Below are 18,324 nucleotides of genomic sequence, written 5' to 3' on the forward strand. Positions count from 1 at the left end.
GAGCTTTCCTCTTCTCTCCAGGACCCAAATCTCATGTGTTGGAACCTCAGCCATCTCACTGTCCTGCTTATTCTCTCTGGCTAAGAGGGATTTCTCTTTTCCATGACCTTTTATAGACTTTATCATCAACAGCTCCCATACTGGATTGGTTTTAGGTGTCTATCTGCCCATGGCCCTTTAGATGGTCTTGTGATCCCCTACTCCTGGCCACAGCTGACTGGATCTTCAGGGATGGCAAGTGACAGAAGGATAGTCAAAATATAGGCTCACAGAGGCCTAGGGGCTGGACCAATCTAATACAGAAAGAACTACCAAACAAGAAGGAATATACCACTTGAGGGGGTAGTTAAGGCTGAAAGGATGCCTCAAGGTAAAGTCAGAGCAGCTGGAAGCTCTGGCTGAGTAAGCTGAGGTTAGGAGAGAGCTGAAGCCACAGGAACAGAGGAGGTGGCCTTAGAGAGAGGAGCAGACACACACAGCAGGGACACCACCAGAGAGGGCGGGGCCTGCTGAGAGAGAGGTAGAGGGGACTTGCCATGCCTCACCTCTATCTTACTTCCAGTGCCACACACATGGAGTCTTACAATAAGTCCCTATTTTCTTGAGACGGTTTGAGGGGTCTCTGTTTTTAGTATCAGCAAATCCTAAATAAAGTCACCTCGAGCTTGGAGAAATATCGACCGTCAACTTGTTTCACATGAATTCAGTTTGACCTGCCCATTTAGACATCAGGCCCCTAAAGCAAGGCATGCATTTGTGTTCTCCATGAGCCTACCATGCAGCGTAGGCTTCCATACACATTCTGGAAATGGCTTGCCATCCACGTCCACATGCCTTTGCCTCATTGTCATCATCGTCATCTTCTTTATGGCCAACTCTAGAAAATCAACCCAAGGCCTTACTGCTGAACAAATCAGAAAGGAAATATGCATTTCCTCCCCCAGGAGACAGTCTCTATGCCCACCGAGCACAAATTTCTGGGATCTTCATAGTCAACACGCTGTGGACAGTGGGCACAGAGTGGATTTTTCAGAACTGCTGGAGCCCTGTCTCCAAGCCTCTCATTCATTGCCACCCCCCTGGGTAAATTGCTGGGTCTCAGATTCAGCCTCTTGAAAATGGGGTTAACATCTGGTTATGGTGAGAGAAAATAATAAAAGTATAGAACTATTGGCAGAATAAGAAATCAGCAGAATAAGAAATGCTTAGTAGCAGCAAGTCCTCACCTTGCTTAACAAAATGCCCCATGTGCTCAAATCAGCCTGATATGAGATGCGTAAAGTGAGTGGATGGGAGGAGCCAGCTGCTGGCCACTTGGGCCACTGGTCTGCTTCCACAGAGCCTTCAGATAGCCTTTGTCTCTCTTCCCCCATCCCTTCGGCCTTCTAAGCTCCCACGTGGATGTCAAAGTTTGGGGAACAGGGGCAGCCGAGACCACATACAGTTTTTTCATGTGTGTGTTTGTGCATACCCAAGAATTGTTCAACCCAGACAGTCTTTAGTTGGGGTCTGAAGAGACTGCACTACTTTTCCCACCCATCTAGACATTGATTTTCTACCAAGAAAAGGAAAAAAATAGATTATAGAGATAGATGAAAGATAGATAGATTCACGGACAGACCTCTCCAGTTAACAGCAGCCTTTCATTCCTGGGAAGTGTCTGTGTTTAACATGATTCCCAGGAGGTGAGCAGAAAAGACTTTTCCTATGAAGGAGTTGGCCCCACTCACTATGCCCCTGGTTGTCTGCAGGTGGAAAGACCACCTGGGTTTCGCTGTTCAGAAGAATGGTCAAGAGAAACTTCAGCTGTTCTCATTCTTCATATCCCAATGCGAGACAGCAGGGAAATCATTTGAGACCAGTGGCTATCCCCAAACTCCCCTGCTAGTTGGCACTTAAGGGACCTTATATTAGTTTGCTTGGGCTGTCCTAACAAAGGAGCACAGACTGTGTGGCTTAAACAACAGAAACGTGTTGTGTCACAGTTCTGGAAGCTAGAAGTTCCATAAAGGGCTGTCAGCAGGGTCGGTTCCTTCCGAGGGCTGTGAGGGGTAATCCATCCCATGTCCCTCCTCTCGCTTCTGGTGGTTTGCTGGTGATCTTTGGCACCCGTGGCTTGTAGAAGCATCACCCCGTCTCTGCCTTGGTGTTCTCCCTGTGTGCTTGTCTGTCTCCAAATTTCCCCTTTTTATAAGGACACAAAACTTGTTGGATAAGGATTTACCTTAATGACTTCATTTTAACGTGATGACCTCTGTTAAGACTCTATCTCCAAATAAGGCCACATTCTGAGATAGCGGGATTTAAGACTTCAACATATTTGTGTGTGTGTGTGTGTGTGTGTGTGTGCGCGCACGTGTGCACATGCCGGGTTCACAATTTAACTCACACAAGGCCTCATCTCATCTGACCCAACATGGGAGGTGTGCACTCACCCTACCAGACCTGAGTTTATAAGCAGACACACTGACTTTCTCCCTTTGAGTCTTGACCTCATGGACTTAGCCAGAGGCTGGGGCAACAGACTGATTAAAGCCCTCACTGCTTGAAAAGCCCAATGCAGGGAGGTTCCTTCCATTAAAGCACCTCCGATCATTTTTGTGATTTTTCCAAGTTGGTGCATGTTCTCAGCTTTTCCCTCTTATTCTAACTCTTTATACGTCTTTGGGAAGGGTGGGGAGGAGCGCCTGAAGGCTGGCGGCCTCCCTGGACTTCGTGTGACTCTCTACAGCAGGACTCTCACCAGGCGGCCACTAAGGGAAGGTAGCAGGAGCTCAAGAAGCTTTGGGCTGTGAAGCTGTCATTCACGGAGGTGGAAACTCTGAGGTCAGGCCTAGCTCTGGTGTGGGAGTTAGGAGACAGAGGAGGTGCAGGGGCGAGGGAAGGACCAGGAGACCAAGGAGGGGACAAAAGAGATTTGTTATTATTATAGGCTTTTCTGTAAGCTAGGTAATATGTGAGTTGTGCAGATAAATGTTCTCTTCATTAGGCTGAAAGGAAATTGTGTGTAGTCGTTGGGATTGTGTTTGACTTTGTGTAACAGAAAATCTGAAAATAATAGAGGCTTTATTTATTTGATTGACCTTTATTTCTCCCTTACATAAAAGAAGCCTGGAGGTAGGCGATCCAGGGCTGATATGGTGTATGACAGTCTCATGGTCATCAGGGAACAAAGCTCTACTTAATATACTGTTTGCCAACTTTAGCCGTGTCTCCTCATGGTCCCTGATGGCTGCTCAGCTGCCAGCTATCACCTCCAGATACCAGGTAGCAGAAAAATGGTCTCAGAGACCCCATACGTTACTTCTGCCTACATCTTATTGGGCAGGTGGCCATGTAATCCTTTCTCTGGGTAATTATGTACCTAGTAAAACCTGGGGATTTATTATTAAGAAAAGAAGAAAGAATGTTGAGGGCAAACAGTGGTCTCCACCACCACACTATCTATGAAGGAAAGAAGTTCCTATCTAAATTCCCAAGTTCATCCTCAGCAAGAGAATGTTTCTGAAGCATAAATTCTTTGTCCCAGAGGATCTCATGTCCTCCTGGATCTGAACCATCCCTCAGATCTCAGCTTCAGCCTCAGTGCCCCAGAAATCTCCTGGGTCCCGTAGCCTGCATTAGCCTCCCTGTCTTATGCTCTCATTGCACCTTGGGCTTCTTCTTTAAAGCACTCGGCACCCTTGTCGTCATTATCGGATTGATCTCAAGTTATTTGTGTACAGAGTGATTTCCTTGTAAACTGGACAGTAAGCTTCATGAGGGCAGAGACTCTGCCTTGTTCACCATTATCTCCATAGTTGATGGAGGAGAGGAAAAACTTCCCTCTACCCTTTTAGGTTCTGTGGCTGGACCTAAGAATTAAACTGACATAAAACAGATTAACAAGAGAAGAGCCTACAAATTTTATTTCATATTTTTACATGTACACAGGAGTTTTCAAAAGGAAAATGAGGACCTCAAAAAGCTGTTAGGCCCCAGTACACTGTGGGGATGTGATAAGATAAAGGGGCTTGGGTCAGGGGCAGTATATTGTGGGCCGGTGACTAGAAAATGTATGGGGGAAACCAATAAAAGTTAAGTGTTATCTTAGCGGGTTTGTTTGTATGGGTTCTTTTTGGCATCTTCTTCCAGTCTCTGGTGAGACAGGGGTGAAAGTCACCTTTCTCAGAGAAATTTTATGACCTGCTTTAGGTTAAAAAAAAAAAAAAGAAAGAAAGAAAAAAGAGGGGGATGGGGAGTCAGAGAGCCCTTCCTGCATCTGCTGTTACTCAAGTGACTTCAGTTCAAAATAATCACTAAAAGTGGCATATTTTGGGGTGGCACCTTCTGAACCCCTCCAGAGAACTTTGATAAATATTCATTAGCTGACTAACTGTGAGTGATTAGAATACTAGAGAGGCTCCAGATTCAAGGCCATTTCCAATGAGACTTTTCTTTAACTGACTTCCCTGGCTGAGACGGGGCAAACCTGGATTCTCATACACCTGCCAGGATTTGTGCGGCTGGAGTGCCCATGCTGATGTCTGGGAGGGATGTGGGTTGGGGCTTTCAGACCAGCCTCTTGGAGGAGGACTCCCATGATAAACTCCACTTTACAAAAGCAGCTCCATCCAGAAGCACACCCAGGAGCAGGAGCAGAGGGGAACAGGAACTGTAGCAGTGTGGGTGAGTTTTAGATCGGAAAATGCAACTGGCCGCCCAATGTTTTGGGAAGAAAAGTAGGTCACCATCCTGCGCTCAGTCCAATGGCATCCCCAGGGCCTAAAGGGGGAGAGTTGTGTGATCATAGATTGTGGGCAAATTTGGTCATGCTCAACTTTATGAAAACTACCTGCCCCCACACCCTGTCATTCTCCAGGCTCCTTAAAAATCAAGGAAAGATCAGTCCAGGCTGTTCAGCTTTTAAGTCTTGGTTACAGAATCCTTCCGAGTCCAGCTTTTTTTTTTTTTTTTTTTTTTTTTTTTAACATTTTTATTCGTTTTTGAGAGAGAGACAGAGAGAGGGAGAGAGCACAAGTGGGGGAGGGGCAGAGAGAGAGAGAGAGAGAGACAGAGGGAGACACAGAATTTGAAGCAAGCTCCAGGCTCCCAGCTGTCAGCACAGAGCTCTACACGGGGCTTGAACTCACAAACGTCACAAAACTTGAGATCGTGACCTGAGCTGAAGTCTCACACTCAACTGACTGAGCCACCCAGGCACGCCTCCTGTGTCCAGCTTTTAAAGAAAAAGCTTTTAAGCACCTTCCAAACCAAAAGGCAGAACCCAGAATCCAGAATGGCTTCCAAACCCTCCATTTTTAACTTATCTAATGAAAGAAGGAGCATTCTGTTCTCTAGCATAGGGTCCTGGGGTTTTAAAAGAGAAAACAAGTTTGGGGGAGCTCTTGGTGGGGGGGCGGGGGGTGGGGCAGAGAAGTCTTGCGTGCATCTCTGTTATGAGGCCAATGAGAAGCTCTGTGGACGGGGCTCCCTCCGACGCCCCAGCCCAGGGAAGGAGAGGAGACCAAGATTGAGAAATGAAAACTCCTCCAATTTGGCAAACAAAACCTCACCCCCTGCGTCGTGCCCTTCCACGTTCGGCACTTTGATATTAGTCATAACAATCCGGTCATACAGTAACCACTTCTCCTTTTGACTGAGAAGCTGAAAGTGATACTCACCCGGGGTGTGATTTGGGGATTTTCTGGGGCAGGACTGTTGAGGACATGCTGGAGTTGTCCCCTCCTGGTTTGCAAGAGCTGATTATTAAATATTCGAAAATGTTGTGAGTCTGCTGTTAAACCACCGGTAAGTTGAAATCTGCCGTGGTGGGAGTGTTTACACCGTGGAAACTGGCAAATAGTACAAATTCGGATTTTTGTTTTTCTTTTCTTTTCTTTTTTTTTTTTTTTTTTCCCAGAGAGCTAGCTGGTTTACCAGCACACACTGCATTGCTCGCATTACTCCTGAGGCAGAAGGAGTTCTGGGAGGGCTGGAGGAAGTGGTGGGAGGAGACCAAGGAGTGAGCGGAGTGACGGTGTTCCGGTGTTTCCCCGGACATCTGTGTGACGTCATCCTTCTCCATTCATCCTGCATTCTCTTGGAGTCGGTGCTTTCTCCGTGGGAACACCGATGGATTCCACTACCGCTTCTTCAGGGAACTTGAACAAGTTTACTTTCACTCGCCCCTGCGCTCAAGGGCTCCAAGAGCACCAGGCCCATTTTTCTCGCAGAAAGAGGAGAAAAGGAAAAGCTGGAGAGGCACCTTTAATGGCGACAAGTCAACGGAAAAGTAGATATGGTCATCCTGATAATCAAAGGTTGGCTTCCTTCGCATCCTCTGATAAAATCGGAAAGCCAAGTGTGCCAGTGATGGCCACAGGCGGTATTATGGAAGTGGATCCCTCTGCTTCAGATTCCATTTTCAGAAGTCACAAAAGGTTGAAAACGAAATATTTTCATGAAAAGGATAATAAATGAGACCAGGATTGATATAGAGAAAGATTCTTAAATTTTACTGCACTGGCCAGCCTAGGGAAGAGAATGCGTGCAAAAAACACAGATTTCCAGGACTTTCTTTGAAAATTTTGGATTCTGGAGGCCTATAGAGGAGACCAAAAATCAGCCTTTTTAAAATTAATTAATTAATTAATTTTTATTTGTTTTTAATGTTTATTTTTGAGAGAGAGGGAGAGAGAGAGAGAGAGAGAGACAGCGTGTGAGCAGGGGAAGGGCAGAGAAAGACGGAGACACAGAATCCACAGCTGAGCTGTCAGCACAGAACCTGATGCTGGGCTCGAACCCACGAACTGCGAGATCATGACCCGAGCCGAAGTCAGACGCTTAACCGACTGAGCCACGCAGGCACCCTGAAAATCAGCCTTTTTAAAAGCTCCATTCCCACCCATCATTCTGCCACTGCCTCAGGACCCCAGTCTGAGAAACTGGTCTAGAGAGGGTCCTCAGGAGGCATTTGTTGATGGTAGACTGGTTCCTGGATGGGCCCTCCTCAGGGCCCAGGCCCTGCTCTGCCTCAGGTGTTCAAGATTCATCCACTGGCATAAGTGGGCCCAGTACCCAGTTTAGGAGTTTACCCATCCTGATTTCACTGGGGACGGTTACTGTGGTGGAACAGTGAACACTAAGGACAAAGCACTGGATGATTTGGTTTGAGTCAGTGTGCCAGGCCTCAGCCTCCACTAGCTGCTCTCCAGCCCTGGGAGAGGCATAAAGGGGAGTGTGGGGAAGCTCTGGGAGGTGCCCTTCATCTAGAGGGAGGTCAGCCCTCCAAACTCCTGTCCACCCACACTGGCCACCCCGCCTGCAGCCACCATGCCCCAGGGCCATGCCCAGAGCAGGAAAGGCTCCCTCCCCATCCAGCCCCCTCCAGGTGTCTAGGGATGACAGTGGATTTTTGTATCTCAGCATGAGTGCAAGGACGCCCTCCCCCCATGGGCTCAGAGAACCTTCTGGGAACTATTCAAAGCTGCCAGAATCGGTTTTTCTTGCTGGAAGCACCTCTTGAGAGTTTACATTTATAAAGCCTGGCAAAATACATTCTGAAGAACCCAAATTAATTTGCAAAGATGAGGTGAAAAGGGGCCATAGCATCCCACATATGGGCTCCCTCTGGAGAGAAGCTACTTATCCACAGTGGTTCCCCCTCTGCCACCCCGGGAAGACATCCCACTCCCCATTCAGATGGCCCAGCCCTGCCAGAGGGCGTCATGGTAAGAGAAAGAAAAGAAAAAAAGAGAAAAAAGAAAAAGGAAAAATGCCAGTCTTCACCTCTGTCTATTGTACACCATGTCATCCGAGAAGAATTCTACTGCACTCCTTCCTTGACTGTGCTCTTTATATTCTGTAAGCCACTTCCTGTTTCCATTTCTGGGTCATAAGCCAAGCTTACAGTTGGTATGATTCACTCAGCCAGGAGGCCCAGCTATTATCACCCCTCAGAGATCATGGCTGCCTCTCAGGGAGGGATCAGAGGATACAACTTGGAAGGACAAGATATCGGTTCAATTCAAACATATGAATTTTCCTAGGCTTTTTGGAATGCTTCATGCCTAGGACCAGAAGGTTGGCATGCCTGAAAAATCTGTGACTTGATTGGTTTGCATTTTTCTGCTGTACTGATGCCCAGCTCCTCAGCTCCTTGGAGAGACTTTTTGCAAAGACCTCACTGGATGCTTTGCTTTGCCAAGGGGTCAGGCCTGCCAGGCAATCTTCAGGCAGCAGCTGGTAGTCCCTGAGGAAGACATGAACAAGAAGCCATTTGAAAGCATTATCTTCTAGAAACTAAATTTCAAAACAAGGAAGAAACCACAGCTCAGATGTAAGTGGTTATTCAGTAACCTGAGTTCACATGAAGATGGTCAAAAATAGGTTTTGCACAATTCTATCGCCTTCCCCTTATGATTGCTAAGCAGTTTACTCCTCCTGATTTAATCGGGAAGGATTATTTTGGAGGAACACTGAGTGCTAAGGACAAGACACTAGACGGTTTGGTCAAGGTCAATGTGCCAAGTCTGTATGGACTGCTATTGTGTCTTCCCAATTCCGTTCTCTGAACTTTTTTCTGTGAAAATGTAAGCTGGAACCCACCTGAGATGGCCCAGAAAATGCAGAGTGCGAATCTTTTCCCCATGCCTCTGAGTGAGCCACGCAGTCAGGGATATGTGGGGCCAGGGGAGTGGGGCAGGGCTCCTGTAAGGGTCGCCCATGTTGCAGACTTCTGAACATTACCTCTTCCTCTACAGCAGGGAAGAGAAGGGGGAGACAGAAGAACAGGGAGAGAAAGGCCCAGAAACTCAGGCCAGCCTGTGAGATAGAGATGAGGGTTGCTATCCGGAAAGCAGTCAGAAATGCTGTCCTGACTCTCCAGAGAGCTTGGTCCTGAGCTCAGGGAGATATCTCACAAGAGAAAAACAGATATTTGGAGTCTAGTCATGTAGAGAAGCATCAATGCCTTATGTAGATCTACAGAAAACAACACGAAAAATGTCTTCCTCTTCATTATTGAGGGTGTAGGGACATAGGAATTTTCATACTCTACTGGTGGGAATATAAACTGGAGAAATTTCATAGGTTGGCAACTCGGTAATGTATGTTTGAGGCAGAAACAATGCTCTGCACTCACCAAACTCTGTGTTTTCTTCCTGCACACACAGGGAAACTGCATTTCCCACCTCTGTTGAGTTAGGAGTGGTCATGTGACTGAGTTTCAGACAACTGGAATGTGGGCAGAAGAAGTGATGTGAGTCAATTTCAAGCCTGGCCCTAAAACCACCTGTGCAATTCTCCATTCTCTCTCTCCCTCTGTCCTCTCTCTCATCCTTTGTCCCCCTCTCTCATTTTCTCCTCCTTTTGCTTATCAGCTGAAATCAGAGGATCCGCTGAAGAACTCCAAGTCACTGCCAAATGGAAAGCCATCATATGAATAAATTCTGTTTCCAGAGGACTGGGTAGAGCTCCTTCCACCCCCACCAACCAGATGACCTATACTGAACTGTAATAAAAGAGAAATAAATCTTTACTGTGTTAAGCCAATGAGATCTGGGTGCTTGTTACAACCTTTAGCCTATCCTGACTGATGGGATATGAAAATCCTTAAAAATGTCCATAAGCTTTGATCTAGCAATTACATTCTTCAGAACATATCCAAAAGGAAAATATTAAGAAGAGTTACTATAGTATTGATTATAATAGTAAAAAAAAAAAAAGTTGTCAACATTAACTTCCAATGAGATTCATTAAGTACAACTCTTCAAAGAAACTTTAGACACGTAATATCATTGAAATGTATCTATTGACATGAAAAGTGTTTATGATATGATAGTACATGAGAAAGAACAAGTAACAAAAACATGGAGGGTGTGAACACATAACCATTTATACAGGCACATATGCATAGAAAAAGTTCTGGAAATATACCACAATAACAGTGATTATTTCTGGTAATAGGATTACAGATGGCTGGCTTTTTTTTTTTTTAATTGTCTCTTTTCTGCAGTTGTATGCTCTTTCTACAATGAGCATATATTTCTCGAGTTGAAAAAATTTTTAAATTTTTTTTAATGTTTATTCTTGAGACAGAGACAGAGCGTGAACAGGGGAGGGGCAGAGAGATAGAGGGAGACACAGAATTCCAAACAGGCTCCAGGCTCTGAGCTGTCAGCGCAGAGCCCGACACGGGGCTCAAACTCACGGACTGTGATATGACCTGAGCCGAAGTCCGACGCCCAACCGACTGAGCCACCCAGGCACCCTGAGTTGAAAAAAATTTTAAAGTAGCCTACTGGAAATGGGTAGCTCTCCTTCAAACCTGAAGGCTGGCCTTGCTCTTGCTGAGTGTAAGTGTACTGTGTGCAAGGGAAATCCAGGTCCCTTGGATGCTCTACGGGTCAGGGACTAAAGCCCCACCATTCATAAGGGTAAACATCTATTTCATCTCCATCAGTGGGAACAGCTCTCAAGCCCTTCACATGGCACTAGGCTCAGTCCACCGGAAAGACCGCCCTGGCTTTAAAGGAAGGAAATGCCTTTTCATCACAAGGTTTTCCAAGATTTCCTCAGAGAGGACCCTTTTTAGATCCTAGTTTAGAGGATTTGGGAAAATTGCGGCCTCAGATCTCCTTCCCCCCTGAGAGGAGCTGGGTGATGTAGTCGGTGCCCATGCTGTGGGGAGCAGGGCAGGAAATTACACTCTAACTATAGGTCTTTATTCAGAAACCAGAAGCCTCACCACAAAATAAATTCAAGAGCCCTGAAGCCTTGGTGCCTTGACCTACAAGATCAAAGAGTCTCACGCAATCTCTCCAAGTGAACTTCGAACAAGAGGCAATGTGGCAGGTTTTTGTTTTGACCTTCCAACCACATGATCATGCCAGAATTAAGCTGTAACTCCAGCTTTTTTTCTTCTGCCAAATTATTCCCTGCCCTTTTCGGCAGACCCTCACACAGAGAGAATAAGCCACTGAGGTTTCCTGTTGAGGAAGGTTCTTTGTGTTCTGTGAGGGGACCATATATTAACACAACCCATGCATAAGTTTTATGTATAGTAAGACCAAGCTATTTTAGTTGAACTTAATGGCCTTTTGGCAAACCACACGTCCCCAAAATGAAGACATGTGAGGAAACGAAGACTTATTTTTGACATGAGATCCCGATGTACTGCATCGGGAGACGGGCTTCCCCTGGAGCAAATGAAGAGCAAAGCATAAAGACCTACAAGAAAACCTTAGTAATTCTTTTCCATTCGCCTCCATGACTCAAATCCTACCTGCCCTTCAAGGCCCAGCTGAAGAAAGGGCCCATGTAGGGCTTCTGTGGGCAAGTCAGCCCACACCAATGCCTTTCCCGTCTCAAATTCCTTTCTGGTGAAAAGGCTGGCTTGAGCATTGTAGCCTGGATGCTGTGGGCTCTAGGTGGACACCTTCTGTTCCAGTACCATCAGGTTCACATCAGTGCACAGTTTTAGGGTTTCTTGGGGTTCCCACCCACTCAGGGCCTCAACCCCTTGAAGATTCCTCTTTTCCCCAGGTGCTGGGAACCCAACAGACAGTAGCAGCTAAGCACATAGGCGTTGGAGCTAGAGTGCTGTGTGATCTTGAGCAAGTCACTAGCTTTTCTCTGAATTTTAGTTTCCTCTGTGACTGGTTCTTCGTTTGCACCCAAACTATTGAAATGCTTTGATGGCTGTGAGAGTTAAATGAGAGAATTTGTGTCATACGCTTCACACTCAAAAAAACTTAGTGTTTCTGTTTTTAAAAGTGGCCCCCAAATTCTTGGACACCTCCCAGCCAATGGTGCTCTGGGTCACCCCTCCTTGAATCTGGTCTCTGAAACTGCCTGACCAATAGAATATAGGTAAGAGATGCCACACCAGTTTCTGGCCCCAAGCCCTCAGAAACTGGCAGCCTCCACACCCTGCCTCCCTCTTGGAACCCAGACACCATACTCTGAGGAGCCTGGCCACACAGAGAGGCGTGTTCTGGCAGAAAGCCCCAGCTAAGGCATAAGCCAACAGCCAGCATAAAAGCAAAGTAGCTTTTGAGATGACTCCAGCTGCAGCCACCTTCTGACTGTAACCATGGAAATCGGAGATCAGAAGCCCTGGGCGAGAACTGCCTTGCTGATGATTCCAGTCAACTCCCAGAACCACGAGCCATGAGGGTAAATTGATTGTTGTTTAAGTCACTAAGTTTTCCAGTGACCTGATACTCAGCCATAGATATCAGCAGCCTTTACTTGTTGCTTGAAGGAAGTCTTGCATTGGTGCATGTGACCCTGGCCCTCCCAGTTTTGTAGAGTCGGTAGCGCCCTTCCCTGCCAACATGCTTACAGGAATCTGAATCCATCTGTGGACCGATGCGGGTTTTCTTCCCAGAGGAAATTTCTTAGCTCCCATGAAAATCGGTCCATCCAAAGAACTGTTTGGGGGGAAGGGCGCTGCCCAATTCTGCGACAGAACAGCCCCTTAACACCATGTGCTACCTTGTTCTATTCACGACATTTTCCATGGATGTTAGATCTCATTTTTTCAAAAACAATGTAAGTTTTCTTAAGGATAGGGACCCTGTCTAAATTTTATTTTTTGAGCAAGTTGCGATATTTGAGAAGCCCGTTATCACAGCTAATTGGAACCAGTTGAGTCTGTGAAAAGCATTAAGTCCATGATGATACTCAAAAGGGACAAATAGTCAAAAGTGTGCTAGAGAAAAGCCACACTGCCAACAGGAGTTTATTGGTGCCCAAACTCTCAATGAAAGAGAAAAACATATGGGGAGAAATCATTCTTTTGTTATTTCAGGGTAAAGATGGTTCGTGTAAATGAAAAGTCCAGGGGTTGGAGGGTTTCAACTGTTTCAGATTGTTTCAATGTGGATTCCTTATTGGGTCATTCAAGTAGTTACTGTGGTCGGCTCAAGATTTAAGAATGATTTTACCTACTGAGTTGATAGTTGAAAAAATCTTTTTAATTTTTTTTTTAACATTTATTTATTATTGAGAGACAGGGAGAGACAGAGCATGAGCAGGGGATGGGCCAAGAGATGGGGAGACACAGAATCCGAAGCAGGCTCCAGGCTCTGAGCTGTCAGCACAGAGCCCAACGCAGGGCTCGAACTCACAAACCGCGAGACCATGACCCGAGCTGAAGTCCGACGCTTACCCGACGGAGCCACCCAGGCGCCCCAATAGTTGCAAAAATCTTAACACTTAGGTCTAGGGCTGGATTGCATGAATATTCAGGCATGAAGGATATTCAGTGGTGGGGTTGGGGGTCTTGGGGACAATGGTGCTGTTGGGGAGTGTCATGCACTCTACCCAATGGCTCATCTACAAGCCACTATCTGGAAGCATGTGTACATCTCCTGCTCTGTGGAACCATCTCCATACCTTTCCCTATCAACTGCCAACAAAGTGGCTTAACATGCTCTGTGTCCATTGGCTTCTATCAGTCAATCACATGCCTTTCCTATTAGGACAACACTGCACCGTACCCACCTCCAGGCTGGGTAGTGGCATCTTCTCTGTGCCCCAGGCTTTCGGTGTTTATTTTTATCTCAGTCATTACTCTGCTGTGCTGTGTCTCTACCCCTCTTCCAATAGACTATGAGCTACTCATGGGTCTCGGACGGTCATTTGTTTTCCTCTTCCTGTTCCCTGGAAGTAGCAGGACCCTCCTTCAATCAAGTTTTAAATGAACAAGCGAATGAATAAAGTTTCCATCATTTCCTTAAAGTTTCAACTGGCACAGACTACCTGCTTTTCCCCAGATATGCCCTAATGCTTCTTTGTCTCTGAGAGAACTGTGTTTTCCATGTTCCAGGAAGCTTTCCTCGTACACACAGGAGTGTAGCAGCAAGATCAGCTGCAAAATTTGTCAGACCCAGTGAAAGAGGAAGATGCCTGGTCAAAGTCTCTGTCTTCAAAACTTACTAATAATTTTGGGGCGCCTGGGTGACTCAGCCGATTGAGCATACAACTTCTACTCAGGTCATGATCTCGCGGTTCATGAGGTCGAGCCCCATATTGGGCTCGCTGCTGTCAGCACAGAGCCTTCTTTGGATTAAGGGTCTTTCTCTCTCAATAATAAATATCATTTAAAAAAATCTCTATAAAAAATTATTAAGAATTATAATAAACCAAACACAGTGTCCATAGCATTAAACCAAATGCAGTGTCCTTCTAAGTACAGGGCCTCCTGTGGCCACAGTACCAACCCATGGAGCAGCTGCCCATTGCCTCACTCCTGCATGCCATGCCCTTCTTGGTAATCGTGGTTTTAATGTGGGAAACGACCTTTCCCTTTCCATGTGGCTTGGATGTGACTGATGCCACCACTGCTACCCCAGGGGTGATCCTGGTCTGGCCAATGCGAGCATCGCAGCACCCTGGCCACCGTCGGTTCACAGATGTGCATGTGACTCAAGTACAACCAATGAGAACCAGACCTCAATTTTGCTGAAGGAAAAAAGGTCCCTTTTGCTGGTGCTACTAAGTTGGCAGGAAGCAAGCCTAGAGCCCCTGGGAGTCACCACTTGGGGACATTCTGCCTGAGATAAAGCTGATCCTGAACATCAGAGCTGTGAGGGTGTAGCAGGTAGGGGAGAGATTCTTTTCAGCGTCATTTCAGTAGCTGATTGAGCCTGCCCTCTGGACTTGTCTTTCTCTAAAATTTGTAGAAACTGATACATTTCCTTGGCTTCAGCTACCTGTTACCTGGCCTTGCGTCTCAGTCCCTTGTAATCAAAACAGATCTAATGGGTTGGAGCTTAATAAATACCTTTCAGTTTGAATAGACTAGCTTGAAGGAATCCATTGTTTTCCTCTATCACTTGTCCTTTGCTTGGTTCAATTTGACTTGAGAATCAGGACGAGGAATAGGATAGCCCAGAGAGACTGTAACTGTGTTATTAAAATGAGAATTTAATAGTACGTTAAGGACTTATCTCTTACTCGTGCTTATTGTTTTGTGTTTAGAGGGAGACAGGGCTGAAGAACATGGGTTTGAAGGCTTTTTTTGGCTTTGGAGACTTGAAAACAAAGTTTTTATGTTACACATAAAAGGTTTTACTTTTATAATATGAAAGAATGTAGTTTATTGCTAAAAGGACTTGAAAAAATGTGACTCAAGCCAGTTTACCTTTCCACAGCCCTGCTAGGGCACCAGTCCCATGTAGTTAATGCTGACTGACAGACCAACCCTTCATCTAAAGCCAAACTTTGTGGAGACACCAGTCCAGGCGAGCCCCACTCTCCCTCACCCCAGGACCCAGCCTGCCTCCTCCTCCCCTCTCTGCTCAGGAGGGCTGTGCCAGGCCAATAGGCCCACCGGGTATTTACCAGCTTGGGCCTAACCATGCCCCCACCGGCATCCTTTCACGTTTCTTTTGGAATCCTGAACAAAGGTCTCAGGTTGCTGACCATACTGCCACCAGGAAACATGATCTATCCTCTGGATATGTTCACAGGAAAACTAAACTCTTTTACCTCCAGGCTGGCCAAAATCTGAAGGCCAGTCACCTCCCCTCATGATCTCATCCAGGCCATCCTTTACTTCTGCCCAGAGTGCTTCATCTGTGCTCAGCAGGACTCTCAGAGAGCCCAGCATTGCTCTCAGATGTTCCCCAGACTTGCCTCCCCCACTGCAGACAAGTCCTTCCTTTGGGTTGACCTCCCTCCTCTGTTCCACTGTAAACTGTCTCTCTGTGCTGTAGTCTCCTGAATCCTTTTTACCTTGGTCTATCATCACCCTGGAAAAGTTTGATTATTTATGGGTGTCTCAGCCAATATTCTACCTCAAGTTCGTACCCTTCCTCAATTTCAGGGAGCTTTGTCCTCTGTCCACTTCAGCCACATCCATCTCAGAACTGAAATGTGTTCTCCAGACTCAGAACTGAAATGTTAAACTCCAACAACCCTAAACTTGTTAAAACAAACAAACAAATGCCCTCCAATATCCCACTTTCTAAATTCCATTCCTTGGTTACCAGCATTCACAATGTCAAATATTGGCGTCTTTGCTTTATTGGGACTTCTGGTCAGTGGTCAACTCCATTATCCCCCAATTCCCATGTTCAACAAGTATCTACTGAATCCACAGGTTCTGCCAGGCAAAGCCTGAGAAACTTCATTCTCATGGGAGCATGTATCAGTTACCTATGCTGCCTAACAAACCTCCAACACCTACTGACTTCAAAAAATAAGATTTATTACGTCTCACAATTCTCTGGCCAGGAATCGGGTCAGGGTTTGGTTAGACAGTTCTTCTGCTGCTGTGGGCATCAGCTGGGCTCACTCACTCATCTACATTTAGGCATCACAACCTGTCTGTCACTTCAGTGCTCCTCCATGAGGAAGCTTGAGCTTCCTCAAGGCATGGTGGTCTCACCACGGGTGTAGTTGAACCCATTACGTGGCAGCTGGCTTCCAAGAGTGAAAATGGAAGCAGACAAGCCTCTGAAAAAAGTTAGGTCCAGAACTGAGACTGCATCCTTTCTGCCACATTCTGTCAGTCAAGACAAGAAATAAAGAAGTCCAAAGCCCAGTCCAGATTCAATGGACAGAGAATCAGACCTCACATCTTGATGGGTGGGGCAGCAGGTGCATATAATGAGAGAAGGAATTGGCAGCTGCCAGTTTTTGAGACTACGGACTATAGAGGAGGAAGCCAATAAACATAGAGGCTAACAAACAGGAAAACACTAGATAGTGATAAGAGCTGCTCAGAGAATTGAAACACGGTGATTTGTCAGAGAACCACTGAGTAGCTCCTGTAGATGGAGGGGACTATCAGGGAAAGTCTCTCTGGGAAAGTGGTATTTAAATTATGGCATGAAAGGAAAAAATTTGCCAGCTGTGTGAGGACCCAGGCAGGAGGAAGAACTAGCATAAAAGAAGAACCACGTGTTAGGAGTGTAGACAAGGACAGAGAGTGCAAGTGGAAACGAGGTCAGCTAAGTGGGAACAGCCAGATCAAGTGCCCCTGAGTGAGGAGGTTGGCTTGTTTTCCAAGAGTAGTCAACGGAAAGCCATTGAAGGGCCTTAGTAGCGAAGGGACATAAAGCAAGTTATATCATTGCAAGGTCATTCCTGCTACCCTGTGGGGAACAGGCTGTGAAGTACAAACATGGAAGGAGCCAAACTATTCAGGGGCTCCTGTGGGAGCTGAGGGCCCCAGGAGATGGTGGCTTGTTTGGTGGCTTGGTATGGGGAAAAGAACGATGTCATGCTGTGATACTTTGCATGTGATTCCTAGTCACAGAAGACAGAGAATAAGCTAAGTTAGAGTAAGACAAGATGGAGTCACGGTGGCCAATGTGAACTCCTGTATTGTGTGTCAACGACCAATGTAGGACTTGGAGTGTGTCCCTATAGATAAGCTGTGTGATGGATAGATAGGTAAAACTTGTTTGGAAATATCTGTGGAAAGACTTGGGTGAGACCAAGACTGCACCAATATGGCAAAGATCAATGGACGTAATTGTTAGACCCACCTAAGCGGACCCTAAAGCAGTAGCTCCAGGGCGATCAACCACCTGCACCGTACACGTTGGGAGGCTGCTCTGGACAGAGGCTCTGCCTACACAGAAGATGACCTGACCGCGGCCCAGGCCAACCCTTGTCACGGGAAGTAAGACCAGATCAGGTCCTCCCCAGATCTTCGAGTGGCTCATTAATCCTTCCTCTAACCTTCTTGTGTGACTAACTTGTGTGATAAAGTTGTGCAATAAACAGCGTGATTCGCGAAGGTGCTATCGGCGCTCCGCGGTTAATTTGAAACATGTCTCAATCCCAGATTCTTACCTGACCTCGCTGTTCTCCTTGATTCAGGAGATATGCTTGGGGGTTGGGCCAAACAAGAGTGGTTGTGCTGAGGATTGTGTCTGTTCTGTCTAGTCCCCTGCCAGCAGCCTCTGGTCTGCACCCCACACCCAGCTATCACAGTCAATGCCCCTCCTTCAAAGGATCCTTAGAGTGTTCAAGAGTGTTTCAAATTTCTGTCTTTGCATACAATGTGGCTCTTCTCGATGGGCTCTGCTCCGGTCCCTACTCGGGCTCATTTCCTGTCCCTGTCTGGTGTATATTGATTTGATAGGATTTCAAATCCACTTGTTTATGACAAAAATGAAGTTGTTTCCACGAGTAAAGTTGTTTTGATTAAGAGTGAAGTCAGCTGTGACAGGATGTCATCCACTCATCTGTTGTTGATAACTCAGTAGCTCTGGCTACGGAGGGGCCCTTCCCGCGGGGGTGCTGATCAATAAAAACATAATGAACCAGCTACTGTGGCAAGGGGGCATTTGATTATAAACACAGAGTTTGCGAGCACGG

The 18,324-nt window shown here is 46.4% G+C and overlaps 3 long non-coding RNA genes across 3 annotated transcripts; 1 reads left to right on the top strand and 2 right to left on the bottom strand.

The window, feature by feature from the left end:
* Positions 1 to 3,024: 3,024 nt before the first annotated feature.
* On the bottom strand, positions 3,025 to 5,776 carry LOC109268510 (uncharacterized). Its single transcript, XR_002080688.2, has 3 exons — positions 5,664 to 5,776; positions 3,652 to 3,866; positions 3,025 to 3,374 (listed from the first exon to the last, which is right to left on the bottom strand). It is a non-coding gene; the product is annotated as an uncharacterized LOC109268510 (long non-coding RNA).
* LOC128773010 (uncharacterized) lies at positions 5,695 to 9,529 on the top strand. The gene is made up of 2 exons (XR_008417189.1): positions 5,695 to 5,790; positions 9,156 to 9,529. It is a non-coding gene; the product is annotated as an uncharacterized LOC128773010 (long non-coding RNA).
* LOC109268509 (uncharacterized) lies at positions 7,758 to 17,923 on the bottom strand. The gene is made up of 2 exons (XR_002080687.2): positions 17,797 to 17,923; positions 7,758 to 8,233 (listed from the first exon to the last, which is right to left on the bottom strand). It is a non-coding gene; the product is annotated as an uncharacterized LOC109268509 (long non-coding RNA).
* Between the last annotated feature and the right edge of the window lie 401 nt (positions 17,924 to 18,324).

Source organism: Panthera pardus, unplaced genomic scaffold, assembly GCF_024362965.1.
Source record: "Panthera pardus isolate Hobbes unplaced genomic scaffold, ASM2436296v1 HiC_scaffold_24, whole genome shotgun sequence".
In the NCBI taxonomy this organism is placed as follows: Eukaryota; Metazoa; Chordata; class Mammalia; order Carnivora; family Felidae; genus Panthera; species Panthera pardus.